This window comes from Capsicum annuum, chromosome 6 (genome assembly GCF_002878395.1).
Source record: "Capsicum annuum cultivar UCD-10X-F1 chromosome 6, UCD10Xv1.1, whole genome shotgun sequence".
Taxonomy (NCBI): Eukaryota; Viridiplantae; Streptophyta; class Magnoliopsida; order Solanales; family Solanaceae; genus Capsicum; species Capsicum annuum.
The window spans coordinates 124,564,945-124,581,711 of record NC_061116.1 but is presented as its reverse complement, the minus strand read 5'-3'; positions in this window follow the sequence as shown (position 1 = coordinate 124,581,711).

The window sequence follows — 16,767 nt, the reverse complement described above, 5'->3', positions numbered from 1 at the left end:
TTATACCTCTCAATGTGTTCCACCTGCTGAAAGGGCTCCATAAGAGCTATTAAAAGAAATCTATGATGTCTATTAACCAATTGTAATCTTGTAAATGCTTGATGAGATTTACAGACCTAATATTCCAAAATAAAACTTTCAACATTTACAGGATTTAGTTACTGCCACCCCTCTTTTTGGATTGGTTCTTTTTGACTGTTGAATATCAGGTTCTTGTTTCTTACCTCTTTTGTTGCTTTTTCTGTCATGTTTTGGTGAGACATCTGCTTGATTACTAGCATGATCCATCTCCTTATAAGTATAATTAGTTTCATAATCAACATGCTTATCACTTAGTACCCCTACAGAATTATTTTCCATCTGATGAGAGACCAACTCATGTAAAGTTTTAACAGGACTTTTTTGCCTACTAGAACCTGGTACAACTTGTTGAGTGTTCTCTTTTAACTCTACATCATTTAGATTTGAATCAAATTTTCCCCCAGTTAACACTGCTAAAGTCTTCAAAAAACAATTAACATGTATTGTCCTCTTCTAAGAATTTTTTGTATTTCTCTTTCAGTTGCAAAATTTTGATAGAAAAATTGGACGAAAAAAGCGTATTATCGCCAAGTAAAGTTGCAAAAAAAATTAAAGGTTTATCTAGCCGAAAAAAATCAAGGTTCATATTATACGTATTGTGATTCTCTATTAATTACTATAAATTTACTCTTTTTAAAGGTACTTGATAGGTTTTACACAAATTTTAAAGGCAATACCATATAGCAATATTGTCACGACCCAAAAACGAAGGTCTTGATGACACTTGTCGTGGCATATCTTGACAAATAAGCCTATAACCCAAACTGATACGAAAAGATGAAAAAATATAAATATCCCAAGATAAGGCTTCAAGAACGAAGCCGAACCATATAAGTAATCATAATAATGCAGAAATAACTTATCCAAAATATCAATCATGCCCAAAACCAGGTATCAATAGTGTAAGAACTACTAATACAATTCAAGAGTCAAATACATCGAAAAAATCACCACAAAGGAATAATAACTCTCTGAATACTAATAAAGACATAACAACTATAGAAAGATAGAGGTGAACTTCAGACGCATGAATGTTCAACCGCTACCTTGGAAGCTCCAATAATCGCCCGAGTCAATCAAGCTAAGGCGCACTCGAGCTAAGACCTGCACCAAAAGGGCGCAGTAGGCATGAGTACGGTCTACTTGTACTCAGTAGGTATCATAGGACAACCAAGCAAAGTAGTAAATAAAGCATACAAAATATACACTAAGGACATGTTACCTGCAATCAGAAAATGTCCCACAACAGTAGCCCACACCACTTGCACTAACATTTTTAATATATCTCACATATATTACAACAACACACCAAGATATCGAACACATGTATACATTACGCCATATATAAATAGAACAAGAGAGAACAGGTAGATGAAAGATTATCAAATACAAGCAAAGAAAGGTAAGACAAATACATAGATGAGAAGTCAATAAGGCAATACAACACATCATAAACACAATAAAGTAAATACAATGTATATGATGATAATGATAATGATGCACGAGGTCATCGCACAACCTATGGGATCGTCGCACAATCCCCATATACACCTTCGGAGCTAAAACTTCCCAACGTAGGACCCATGGGGGTTCGTCAACCCCTATACAATCCACAATCCACATATCTCATATCTCCTTTTTGGTACATCCCTCGAAAAGGGTTTTATAAGTTGTTACAATATCTCCTCTCCGACACATCCCTCGGTGATACAATAAAAACTTGGAAGATACGAAATCAATAAAAACAGTCCACAAACACAGTCCAAAATAGTCCACAAAGCACTAAGATCCTTGGACCGATTGGATACCTCTCTAGAATTTATAAATACAGCAAGAATATAAGATGAACAAGCTGTATTTCATACCAAACCAGCAATAATACATGAAGAATAATATGAACACAAAGGCACAAGATTCGGATTTAACAATAACAACAAGAACACAAGGTTACAACACAAACACTAAACATAATTATAAGAAAGTAAAAGGATAGATAGATAGAACATATGAAGGTATAATCTTAAGAACCCAAGAATGGACACTCTTGGACCCTTAACACTACATACAACAATAAACATATCTATTACAAAGATTTAAGAGAGGAGTCCACCACTCAAGCACCGATGTTTCTATGTAATACACAATCACTAGCAAAATCCACACTCGTTAGTGTCCTTGTTTCGGGTAGGCACTCCTCAAGAAAAAGAGAGAGTTTGCTACAAGTGTTCTACACTCAAAAATATCATTAAAAACTAATTTAAGAAACCCTAACATGTTCCTTATATAGTTATTACAAAATGGAATACAAAAATATCCATAATACCCTCAAGGGTGAGGTGCCCCTCAAGTGTAAGAGTGGGCTGATTTTTGGTGTGATTTGGACCTCTTCTACACTTCAATTGCATACACCCAAGTCTCGGGACCAACGTGCACCCTCATAAATCTATATCCATGATTATTCTTGTATCATCCTCTCCATCTTGAGAGGAATTTGCCCACAAATTCGCGGCTTCACTTTTTTCAATTGGGCACTTCAAAGAATCCACTCAAAATAGCCCGTAAAGCATCAAGAACTCAAGAGCTCAATAACAACAAGGGATGTATAAAAAAAGAGAGCTAAAAAAAGTCCACAAACAAGGGTGAACCCGATAGAACAATGACAACAACTCTTGACCAATATCTTTTTTTGAACATCGACTTCCTCTCCATCTTGAGACATGTCTTTAATTTCCTTCGAAACTCATCCCACCTCTTTTCTTGGTGGTAGGGTCCTTGTATATTCCTAAGTCTTTCTCTCAACTTCTCTTCCATCATATAAGCATTATTGTAGACTCCATGTCTTTTATGTTCCTTTCTACCATACTCCTCTACATGGATATATTGATTTTGGTGAAGTGGAGTTTTAATTGAGACTATTGATTTGTTAAAGTGGAGTTTCGATTGTGGAGCTTGGATGGAAGGAAATTGACTTCCAAGTCCTTCTTGTTGGACTTGATAGAATTGAGGGGGAAATGACCTATTTAGGTCTCGGTTTTGAGAATATTTGATGGTTTGGCTTATGTTTATGTCATTTAGCGGTGGTTTTGGAGGATTTATCAATTGAGGTAAAGTTTCGGGAGTAGAAATACGAGAGTTCCTTCAACTCTCCACTCGACCCAACCTCTCAAGTATAGTAGACATATCCGAGAATTTTTCAACACCCGCATTCGCCTTAGCCAATTCTCGAGAAATAGCATCAAGGTGGGCCAAAATGGTTTCCATTATGGCCAAAAAGTTACCTATAAAATAGAAAACACATTAGTTGTACAAAATATCCTCAGTTTCTCTTTTTATTTCTTGTCTCTCGGATCCCTCACACTAAATCTCATAAGTATTGTAAGCTTTCTTGTACTCCGAGAGGTGTTGAGAAGTGAATTCACATTTACAATGACTCCTAAGAGTAAGGAAAACACACAAGGACGTATTACAATGACTCAAAAGAATTAATACACAAGGAAAGTTAACACGAAGAACGGTTTCAAAACTAACTTACAATCAAGTACTAGCTTGTAAGTTAGTAATGGAATCAACAAACGAGACTAAAGAACAACAAATTGAAACTAGATGATCAAAATTTGAGCTTAAAATTGTCCTGTGAACAGTAATTTGATGATGTGTCACCCTCTAATTGGCCGATTTTCAACAAATTTCAATTATCAATTTTGATGTTTTTGGTCCTTCGCAATTTGGAGTGGATGAAATTAAGTTTGGAGGGAAAGTTCAAGTCTTAGGATCTTTTACAAGAGATGAAGGTTGTGATGAACAACAAGAACACCACAACAATCTTTCAAGAATAACACAATAAACATCACTCCAATATCCAACAATAAATCCAAAACTCACGGCCCAAAATAGTCCGTCACAACAATTATTCAACAACAAGCGACCAAGTATTATGTTCACAACAACAACATCAATTTTTAAAACTCAAATATAGATCTAAACTCAAGTGTTAGTGAAGAACAAAAAACTAACACTTAGAGACAACAAAACAAGTAAAAATCTCGTCCAAGACACAACAGAAACACAATTTCTGCAAAGACAACAACAATGGACATATTGCTATTATTCTGAAATTTTCAATTTTCGCCAAATTTTTTTATTTTCAAGTTTACGAGCCAAAGATTGATCTTGTGGGAATAAGATCAAGCCATGCTTTGATACCAAATAATACAATAAAAACTTGGAAGACACGAAATCACTAAAAACAGTCCACAAACACACTCTAAAACAGTCCATAAATCACTAAGATCCTTGGACCGATTGGAGACCTCTCTCGGATTCACAAGTACAACAAGAATACAAGATGAACAAGATGTATTTCATACCAAAACAGCAACAATATGTGAAGAACAAGATGAACACAAAGGCACAAGAATCGGATTTAAGAATAACAACAAGAACACAAGAGTACAACACAAACACTAAACACGATTACAAGAAAGTAAAAGGATAAGTGGATAGACCACATGAAGGTATAATCTTAAGAACCCAAGAATGGACACTCTTGGACTTTTAACACTACACACAACAATAAACCTATCTCTTACAAAGATACAAGAGAAGAGTCCACCACTCAAGCACTAATGTTTCCAAGTAATACACAATCACTAGCGAAATCCACACTAGTTAGTGTCCTAGTTTTGGGTGGGCACTCCTCAAGAACAAGAGAGAGCTTGTTACAAGTGTTCTACACTCACAAATATCATCAAAAACAAAGTAAATAAACCCCCTAACATGTTCCATATATAGTTATTACCAAATGGAATACAAAAATATCCATAATACCCTCAAGGATGAGGTGCCCCTCAAGGGTAAGATTGGGAAGATTTTTGGAGTTTTTTGGACCTCTACTACACTTCAATTGCACACACCAAGTCTCGGGACCAACGCATACCCTCATAAATCCATATTCGTGATTATTCTTGTATCACTCGGGAGGGTTTTAAAAAGGTGTTGCCAGTGTTTCTCATATGTTGTCATGGTGGTACCAATGTTTCATGAATGAGTATGATATGATGATGTAATGCTCACAATCAATCACAATAATTATTTTCACAACCAACTACAATGATATATTTTCACAACCATGTAAGTCAATATCCACTCATTATTTCAGTTTTATCCACGAATTTCCACAAGTCTCATGTGCCAAATAAAGTATGAATATAATCATAATACACTAATGGAACAATATAAACCATCTTGACAATACAATACAATTATTCACATGTATTCAAGGCTACTAATAGCACATACAACCCCACACGATCCCACATATCACATAATAACTCAATTATGACAGTCACATCACATATAGGCCCCCACACGGTCACAACACATAAATATTCATTTTTCATGATTAGTTCCTATCCTTAACATGCGGTTTGTGTCATCATTTACTACACAACCTAGTCTGAAAGAGTTAAGCCATAACCTACCTCAAAAGCTGAAACCGATCTGCTACACTTGAACCCGCGACATTACTTTTCACGAATAATTCCGAACTCCACTAAGAATATTAAATATAATTTATTCATCAAAATAAAACCAACGACACCCATATTGGCTACTTTTGGTTCGAGATCAAAACGAACCCCCAAAATGAGTTTTCGAAAAAGAAGAGCAAATTGGAACTTTACTTCAAAAATATTTTATACATATTTTTAGGAACTTACAGCTGAAAATCCAAGTTAAATCGAGTAAAAAATGAGGTTCAAATCAAAGAAATAATATTTTTGAGCTTTACCGAGTAAAATCATTGAATCCGGGTTAAAATAGAGAATCAGAGTTGTTTTGAAGGTTAAATTGATGAAACACTAGTAATTAGAAGATAAAAATATTATTCAAGTAAAAGGAGTGAAATTTTGGGTTTAAAATCAAACCCCAAGATTTTTGGATTTTTTTGAGAAATTAATCAAGAAATTACTAAGAAAAGGGTAAATTTCTTACCTCCAATCTGTAATAAAATCAAGAGATAAGTGTTAATCTAGCTTCCTAAGATCCTAGAAACTTTATTTTTAAACTCCCACACTATTTTAGGGTTTAACTCTCAAGAGGCAAGATGAGAAATGAGTAAAATAGACCAAAAAGAGTGAAAAATCTACTATTTATTACAGATTTTTCTGCAATATCAAATTTTCTTTTATCAATCGGACTTTGATGGGGTGGTCGAAATTCATTCAGAGTCCGATACATGCAAACAAACTATGTAACCATAGTAAATTGACGTTTCAAATGCGATGGCAATATCATATTTTCAAAAAAAGTATCGTTTTCACAAAGTTGACCCCCGAAATCCGAAATTATAATTTTTCAAACCGAGGGTCAAAATGAGATTTAAAAGCCATAAAATCATACCAAATATGCTAACACCCGAAAATCAACATTCTGGATCTGCTAGCTAAGTCGGATTTTCCATCTGAGGCCGTTTCGATCAAATGTGGGTTCCACACCCATATTTCTAATTTTCCAACTTTTCGACCAATAGGTCGAAAGAGCTCGGGTGCACCGAGACACAAACCAAAGGTCTACCTAGCTTAAAATTGATATTCCGGAGCTGCTGATGCAGTTCGTTTGGCCATACATCGCACGGATCAAAAGATATCCACATAAGTCCAAAATAAGTCTCTCAAAGCCATCAAAAACCACAATATTGCATAAATGATACCAAAATGCATCAAAAATCATGTTAATCACTCCCACACCCCGAAATATCATAGTACAACTATGGGGAGGGGAAAAATAATCAAATCACACAAAATCACAAATTTCACATATTTCATCATTTTTTTTGGTCGTTAGATCATCCACCACTAAAATTTAGTTCGTCCTCGAACTAAGACAAAGAAATACCTGAATCAATGAAAAGCTAGGGATAGGAACTACGCATATCAAACTCAACCTCCCAAGTAGCCTCATCTACAGGTCGATGTCACCACTGAACCTTAACCACAGGGATAACTCTAAAGTGCAACCGCCTAACATCCCTAGCCAAAATGGAAACTGGCTCCTAAACAAAGGACAACCGCTCTTCTAACTGAACTGACACCTAACGAATAACATGAGACCCATTAGGAATATAGCGACGAAGCATAAAAACATGAAAAATTGGATGAACAGCTGATATATCAGGGGGAAAAGCTAACTCATAAGCTACATCACCAATAGTCCGAAGAATCTCAAATGGACTAATATACCTGGGGTTAAGCTTGCCACTCTTCCTAAACCTCATCACACCCTTCATGGGTGAATCTCGAAGGAAAATACGATAACCAACACCAAATCTCAAGGCACAAAGTCTACAATTAGCATAACACTTCTGCCTGCTCTGAGTCACTCTAAGTCTATCCTGAATGACCCAGACTCTATCCAAAGCCTCATAAAGAAAGTTCGCACCTCGAGGTCTCTCCTCTGAAACATCGAACCAACCTACTGGGGAACAACGACGCCTATCATACAACACCTCAAAAGGAGCCATATCAATATTGGAATGGTAGCTATTACTATATCCAAACTCTGCTACAGCTAAATATTGCTCCCATTGGCCACCAAAATCTATCGCGCACGTGTGAAGCATATCCTCCAAAACCTGGATAGTCCACTCTGACTAGACATCAATCTAGGGTGAGATGCTATACTAAGATCAACCTGAGTACCCAAATCATCTTGAAAAGTCTTCCAAATGTGGTACGTGAACACAAAATCTCGATCTAAAATAATAGACACTGGCATACCATACAGACGAATAATCTCACGAATGAAGATATGGGCTAACCTCTCAGTACTGAATAAAACCCGAACTGGAATAAAATGAGCTGACTTGGTCAATCGATCCACAATGACCCAAGCACTTTCAGAACCATAAGATGTACGAGGTGAACCAGTCACAAAGTCCATGGTGATATATTCCCACTTCTACTCAGGAATGGGTAACCTCTAAAGCAAACCACTAGGTCTCATGTGCTCGGCCTTTACCTGCTGACAACATAGGAAATGAGCCACAAAATCCTCTATATTTTGCCTCATACCACCCCACTAGTAGTGTTCTCTCAAATCACGATACATCTTAGTCACACCTAAATGGATGAAATATCTGGAATAATGGGCCTCCTCCAAGATCAACCTAATCCAGTCACCTATTTTTAGCACACAAACTCGGCCTCTAATCCATAAAACTCTATTTGAATCAAGTGAGGCTTCCTTAGCCTCCCCACTCAATACCTTGACTCGAATCAACCTCAATCCAACATCATCAAACTGATGAACTCAAATCTTTGATACGCCCAAATTACACTTCTCTTTCAAGAATGTAAGTGTTTGCTGTCAAATATAGAACCCAACATTGAATCCTACAGAGAATATGGTGTCAATGCAAGTAATTTGTGATGTAACAAGCTGATAGTTAATGATTTCCAATAAATTAGGGGTTTTGAAAGTAAAGGAAAAGTATGAAATACTTCAAGTAACAATTTGCTATTTTTGTTTTAATGTTTTGAATCTAATATGACGGAAGACCAGGGTTATGGTTACCAAGATGCTTTACCAGATCGGGTTGTAAATCACCTTAGAGTTCTAAAATTACATTTCAAATGTAAGATGAGTTGAATCCTATTATTTATCCATTTATCTCTCGATCTTAATGAGTAGTGCATCCTTTCATTCTCTCGAACTTAAGGGATGTGTTCATTATTCAACTATGTTCTCATGTAAGCAAATCCGAATAAGGCATTTACCATTAAACTAAAGATTTATATCTTTAGAGTCCATGTAAACTCTTTCTTTCTCTCAACATACACTTTTCTCTCAGACAAGTTATGTTTGTAGGCTCACCCTTTAGGTTACAATCAAGAGAAGTCGGTATATTGCTTGACAAGCACTTTCCTCTCGGGCAAGTGATTGCTTTATCGAAGTAACCTAACAACACCTTCCTCTCATATAAGTGATGTTCTAATGCTAACTCTTCCTGTTTGCAACCATGGGTTTACTCTTTCAAGACTGTAGTTAAGAGAAGGCGTTACATTGCTCGACAGGCACCTCCCTCTCGGGCAAGTGTCTGCTTCATTGAAGTAACTTAACAACACCTTCCTCTCGGACAAGTGATATTCTAGTGTTGACTCTTCTAAGTCATAGTCAACAAAGATTATTAAAGTACAGAAAGGTTTATACAATATCAAGTACTTATGGAACTTAAGCAGATTCACAACCTAAACTAGTTATTCGCATCATGGTTGCTATAACCCCAGCTATGGGAGATTAGCCACACATTTCCATGAGAGAGAGATAACATTATTGTGTTGTTCATAAGAAAATCAAAGTTTACTTACAACAGTTACATGAATGTATTATTGCATCTTCAATAGAAATAGAATGATTGAAAGGTAGAGCTTATTGTGTAACTCCCAAAGTGTACAAAAATGAAATTTCAATTACAAATGTTCAAAACTATGATAAGAATACTGAAATGTGAGAGTTTTTGGCTTTTTCGCCGCTCAAAAATATTGTTCAAAGTGTAAAGGATACCCTAATTAGGTTTGACATGTTCTTTTTATAGCTGGACGACTTTTCTTCAGGAAATAATTTGGTTCGCGTTGCGATCTCTGATCAACCTGAATAGGGGTCGCGGCGCAGGCCCATCCCGACCCCTCACTGGAATTATCTTCCCAAAATTTGGCTAAGGCAAACCTGTAAATGAGGGTCGCGAAGCGGAGGGTATTTAACTTGAACTAGGGTCGCGACGCAAGTCTATTGCGACCCCTCACTGGAATTATTGCTCGAAAATTTAGCTAAGGCAATCATGTTACTAGGGGTCGCAATGCGGAGGTAACTTGACTTGATTGGAAGTCACGACGCGAGTCCATCGCGAACCTTCACTGGAGTTTGTTGTTTCTTCATTTGGTTCCCCTTTTGCTGCATGCTTCCCAATCTTCACTGGAATGCCTCTAGAGTTCACCCAATTCAATTCCATGGACTAATTTGTAACATGTTTTATATTATGCACCCACTTTATTCAAATTCCAAGAAATGCTCCCTGCATCACTAATCACGTCCATCAGCTTCATAATGCAAAATTAGATATTAAAACATAAACAAAACCATCTTATTGCTCTTCAAACAAGTGATATTTATTGGTAACAATCGGTGATTTGATGTATAAATACGCCCCAGATCAATCTGCTCCATTAAAAAAGATCTAGCATCCACAAATACCAAAATATGCCCCGGTGTAGAAATATCAAGTCTAACCATCAGGTTAGCCAAAGGCTGAACCTCTAAGGCCAGCAACCTGTCCTGAGTCAAAAGATGCACTAAGCTACCCATGCCCGTCGACTTTCGGCTCAAGTCATCCACAACCACATTAGCCTTGCCTTGATGGTAGAGAATAGTCAAGTCATAATCCTTAAGCAACTCAAGCTAACTACGCTACCTCATATGAAGATTTCTATAATACCTCAAAAAATTTTCTTCGTAAAGATTTCGTGAGAAACGTATTAAGTTCTACGGTTTAGAGCAATCCATAAATTTTCTGTGTAGTATTTCTAAGACGTTGACCTACCATTACGTAGAGTATCAAATAAGATTTCCAACAATATTTAGATCATTGAAAACGGACACTCGAGCGATGAGTTACGACCATTCCAATCGAACTGTGAACAATAAAACGTGCAGGAAATTAAAAATTACTGCAGCCAGGCGAATTTCAGAGTCAAATTCAAATGACCATCACTCCTTGTACATAATAATCTGGGTGATCTACTATATATCAATGGAAAGCTCTGCGATTCCTCTTTCCGATGAAATTAGTTTCATCCAATTTGTCTATCGGAACAAAAAGTTATGGTCGATCTACTTCAGCCTATCAAAAGTGAATTTTTGGGTCAACTTCAAACAATCATAACTCCTCGTACACAATAATCTGGGTGAGATACTATATATCAACGAAAATATATGAGAGTCCTCTTTCTAATGAAATTAGTTTCATCTAATTTAGATATCGGAGTAAAACGTTATGGTTGATCTACTTCAGACTATCAAAACAGTCCACCAAAGGACAGATTCGAGAATTATTTAATTTTTAAGGGCATTTTGGTCATTATTCCTTCACTTCATGGACGAAAATTGTCCATTTATACCTATATTGAGCCATAAAATTCATGTTCTTCTATCAAAAACATTGAGAGAACTAAACCCTAGATCCATTTTGAGCTCCAAATATCTTCTAATTTCACCGTAGAAATTCAAATTTGATCTGATAATCGAACTCATCATCTCGAGACCTTCGAGGAGCACCCCTTATTTGTGTGAACAGGATTCCATAATCAAGAAGTCAATTTCAAGGTATGTGGGGTTTTGAACAAGAGCAATCTTCCGTTCTTGTGCCCAAAGCTTTAATTTTTATTATGGTTTTACATAATTTTGCAAGTGAGATTATGTCTAAATAATTTGATTATGAGATTATGATGGTGAATGAATAAGCTTTGATTTATATGATTATCTCAATGTTTTCATGATACGATTTAATAATTATCATTACAAATTACACACTTTTACCATGAGGTGGTATTTTGAATGATTTTGGGACGTATGTCGAGATGGTATTTTGGAATAATATTTTGAGATATGTGTCAAGCTTTATGCTTCCCAATGACGATTTCAATTATTGAATATATATTTGAGACATGAGATGTCTTGATATCTATAATTGTAAATTTCATATTTTTATTTTGAATGATTTCGAGATATATGTTGAAATGGTATTTTGGAATGATTTTGAGATTTATGATAAGCTTAAAGCTTCTTTATGACGAAATTGAATCATTGAGCATATTGAGATATAACATTTGAGATGTTACCATGAGTCTTGATATTTTCTCAAAAATATTGATGTTGTCATGACTTGATAAATTGTTACATTTTGACATTTAAAAAGGTTGAGTTCTATTATTGAAATTTCATGATATTCAAAAATGGGTATACACTCAAATTACTTTATGAAGGATTTATAAGACTTTGAAATTTTTTTCCAATATGGATATACATGATTACTTCGTTACTCTACTTCTTAAATTGAGAATTTATGCTATGAATTGCATACTACTACAATGAATTGATATTTCTAAAGGCTTTCGAGATAAAAGTCGTGATTTGAGTTGTACTACGGGATATGTATTCTTATTATGAATTGAACGTCTCAAGTGCTTTTCAAAAGTTGTTGTCATGATTTAATTGTCGAATTGAAAGAATAATCATTTGAGTACATTGACCTTGAACTCGCAGAGTTGAGATGATTTTGACTATGAGAAAGATTGATTTTGATATAGATGTTGAGATGAATTTTGATATTTTTTTTCAGATGATTTTGATGAGTTGAATTGTTGAAAATATTACGTATTGAGTCTTCATATCCTTGTCCAAATGTCGAGTCGGTTATGGTTCAATGCATTGATACCTTGTTGATGTTGAAAAAGATTGAAATGTTTTAAGTCGAAGTTGGGGTTAGGAATCCACAAATTGTTGATGAATTAATAATTTGAGAAAGATACATGATTTTGGTCATTATTGTTGACCCTTGAGATGTTTTGAAGTGGAATCCCTAACGCGTTCTGAGCTTGTCAGGGAGTAGTACTTAGAACCGAGAGGGAAATTTGGTATTTTCCCAAACCTATGTGCCACCGTAGGGTTGTTTGATGATGAAATTATTGGCCAGAGAGCCCGATTGTGATTATTGCAGTTTTAAGGTCGTACTCCCTGGCAAAGAGTATGATGCTCCCGCCAACGGGGGTTTCAAACGTTGGTATTCCACGTAGCTCACGTGGGGTTGTCGGTTATAGGAAACTCCCCTGTCCATAAAAGTCATGTTTCTTGAATTACCGAGTCACTCCGAGATTTGAGTCAAAGAGTTGAGATGTTATGAGGAATTATGATTACCTATGATGAATTTTGACAATATGATAATTTATGATGATTGATGATGATTTATCATAATTTATGATTTTTGATGATTTATATGGATTATGAGATTTTACCATTTAAACTATTTATTATGAAAATATAAAGAATATGATTTGATATAACTTAAGCCAAGTGAGTCATCATTGTCTGTATGCATGTTTTCATGAAATTGATGATGTTATTTAAAGTGTTGCATGCACCCCCACATACTCAGTACATTCTCTTTGTGCTGACCCCCATTTACTATTTTATTCAGTTGCAGTTTCTGGTCAGCAGGTAAAGAGTCCTCAGAGTTCAGGGACTTGGGTCGGTTATTTCAGTTTGGAGCATGGTATCTTCTTGCGTCGGTCGTATTGAGTATGGTAGTTAGGAGTCATGACCCGACTATGTACAGACAATACTAGTAGAGGCTTCATAGACAGTAGTAGTGGTTGATGTATTCAGTCTCCTTCTTGTAAATGTATATGTGTTAGTAGAATTGTAATCTTGTACTTCCAATATTGTACTGAGCAGATTCTGTATTGAGACATTTTCAGCTTCATTCTCTCAGAATTATGTTTTAATCAGTTGCTTTTGAGTTATACCGATGAAAAGGGTTAGCTTGGGGTCACTTGTGACCCTAAGCACCGTGTGGCATCTCGGAACTTGATTTTCAGGATGTTACATTTTCGGTTGTAAAGAAGTACCAAAGGCTATGATGATCTGAGAAGATCTCACAATAGACTCCATACAAGTAGTGCCTCCATAACTCCAACACAACTCCAAGGCAAACACAACTGCGCACAACTCCAAATCATGGGTAGGATAATTCCTCTCATGAGGCTTCAATTGACGAGATGCATACGCAATTACCTTGCCCTCCTGTATCAACACAACACCTAACCCAACACCTGAAGCATCATAAAAGACAGTAAATCTCATGCTTTCCTTAGGCAAAGCTAATATAGGAGCTGAAGTCAACAAATCCTTAAGCTTTAGGAAGCTCGCCTCACAAGCATCGGACCACTGAAAAGAAATCTTCTTCTAGGTCAACTTGGTCACTAGAGCTGCAATGGATGAAAAAACCCTCAACAAAATATCGATAATACCCGGCCAAGCCAACAAAACTCTGAATCTCAGTGGGCGAAGTAGGTCTAGTCCAATCACGAACTGCTGCAACTTTGGTTGGATCAATCATAATACCTTCCTTAGTCACCACATAACCCAAGAAATAAACAGACTCCAACCAAAACTAGAACTTAGAAAACTTGGCATTCAATTTCTCATCCCTCAATCTCTAAAGCACAATCCACAAAATGCTCCTCATGTTCAACCTCACTCTAGGAATAAACTAAGATATCATCTATAAATACAATAACAAAGGAGTCAAGATACGGTCGAAACACTTGGTTCATCAACTCTATAAACACAATAGGGGAATTAGTCAACTCGATAGACATGACCAAGAACTCATAATAACCATATAGAGTCCGAAAAATTATATTCGAAATAACCGAAGATCTAATCCTCAACTAGCAATAGTCGAACCTCAAATCAATCTTCAAAAATACTGCAGCACCCTGAAGCTTATCAAATAAATCATTGATACAAGAAAAAGGATACTTATTCTTAACCGTCACATTATTCAACTGTCGATAATCAATACACATCTGCATAGACTTATCCTTTTTCTTCACAACAAGACAGGCGAACGCCAAAGTGAAACACTACATCGGATAAATCTGTTATCCAACAACTCCTGCAACTGATCTTTCAGTTCCTTCAACTCTGTTGGGGCCATCCTATAAGAAGGAATAGAAATGGGCTTGATGCTCGACTCAACATCAATGATAAAATCAATATCTTGATCTGAAGGCATACTAGGCAAGTCCATAGAAAATACCTTCATAAACTCACGAAAAACACAGACAGAATTCAAGGAAGGAGGCGAAACAATACTTGTGTCACGAATATAGGCCAAGTAAGATAAATATCCCCTCTTAACCAATTTACGAGCCTGAACATAAGATATGACTCTCTTAGGACCCGAATGAAGTGTACTCTTCCAAGCTATCCTTGGCACACCCGATGAAGCTAAAGTTATAGTCTTGGCATAGCAATTTAGGAAAGCATAAGAAGGAGCCAACCAATCCATACCAAAAACAACATCAAAATACACCATGTCTAATACAAGCTAGTCTACCAAAGTCTCACGCCCGGTAAAAGTCACAACACAAGACCAGTACGCCCGATCCACCACTAAAGAATCATCTACTGGGGTAGATACACGAATAGACATGGAAAGAGGCTAACTAACAAAATCAAAACCAAAGCACAATATACAGATATATAGGAGAAAGTCCATTTGGGATCAAATAATAAAGATCCAGGTCTAAAACAAACGAGAAAGTTACCTGTAATCACAACATCAGAAGCCTCTACCTCAGCTCTGGCTGGTATAACATAACACTATCCACGACTACCAACTGGCTGAGTAGCCCTACGACCACCAACATGGGCTCTACCACCTCTGCCTCTCGCACCTCTGGAAAAACCCCTACCTCTCACAGCTGAAATAGGAGTAGCTCGAATCACTCAAGGAGACAGTTCTTGGCCACATGGCTAATATCATCACAAATATAGCAACCTCTACGACCAATCTTAACAAGAGAAAGTACGACTGAGCCTGAATGTCCACCTTAAACTGCTAAACTACAAGATCCACTAGAGGAACTCTATAAAATCACCTGCACTGGACTACCATGGTATCCACAAGAACCTCTAAATTCTCTACATCGATAGGTCTGACTCCTGAACTCACCAAAATAACGCACCCTCTTGGCGTCTCCCTGATATGCACAAATAATAACCTCTGTCATCTTAGAGTGATCCACAATACTCTAAAGAATAACTCCAAGCACAACTATTTAAGACGTAGCCAACTGAAGGGAGACAACCAAACCCTTCACAAACTTTTGAATCTTCTCAAACTCGGTGGAAAGATATCATAGAAATATCTAGATAGGGCATGGAAGCATGCCTTATACTCAAACACTATCATGGAGCCCCACTCCAAATGATCAAACTCATCCCACATACGATCTTTCAAACTGAAAGGCACAAATCTCTCTAGAAAGGCATCAATAAACTAGTCCCATGCAACTCAGGAGGATCAATAAGCCTACAACCGACAAATGACATCCACTAATTCTCACAATATCTCTCAACTGATATGTAGTATAAGCCACACTATTTGCGCAGAAAGAGTTTAACACAACTCAAAATACAAGGTATGAAAGAACTTCGTGCGATAAAGAATAAAATAAGTGAAGTTTTCTCAAGACGTCCTATAGCCTCTCGAAGATAGATACGGACATCTGTGTATCGATCAACGAAACTCTATTAGACATCTCGTTCATACACCGTTGAGACCAATGAAACCTGGCTGCTCTGATACCAATTTTTCACGACCCAAAAATGAGGGTGATGACACTTGTTGCGGCGTACCTTAACAAGTAAGCTTATCACCCAAACTGATACTAAAAGAGAATAAGACAGAAATATCCCAAGGTAAGGCTTCTAGAACGAAGCCAAAGAATATAAGTACTCATAACAATGCGGATAAAAGTCCAAAATATCAATCATGCCCAAAACAGGTGTCAATAGTGTAAGAACTACTAATACAATTCAAGAGTCAAATACATCGAAAAAATCACC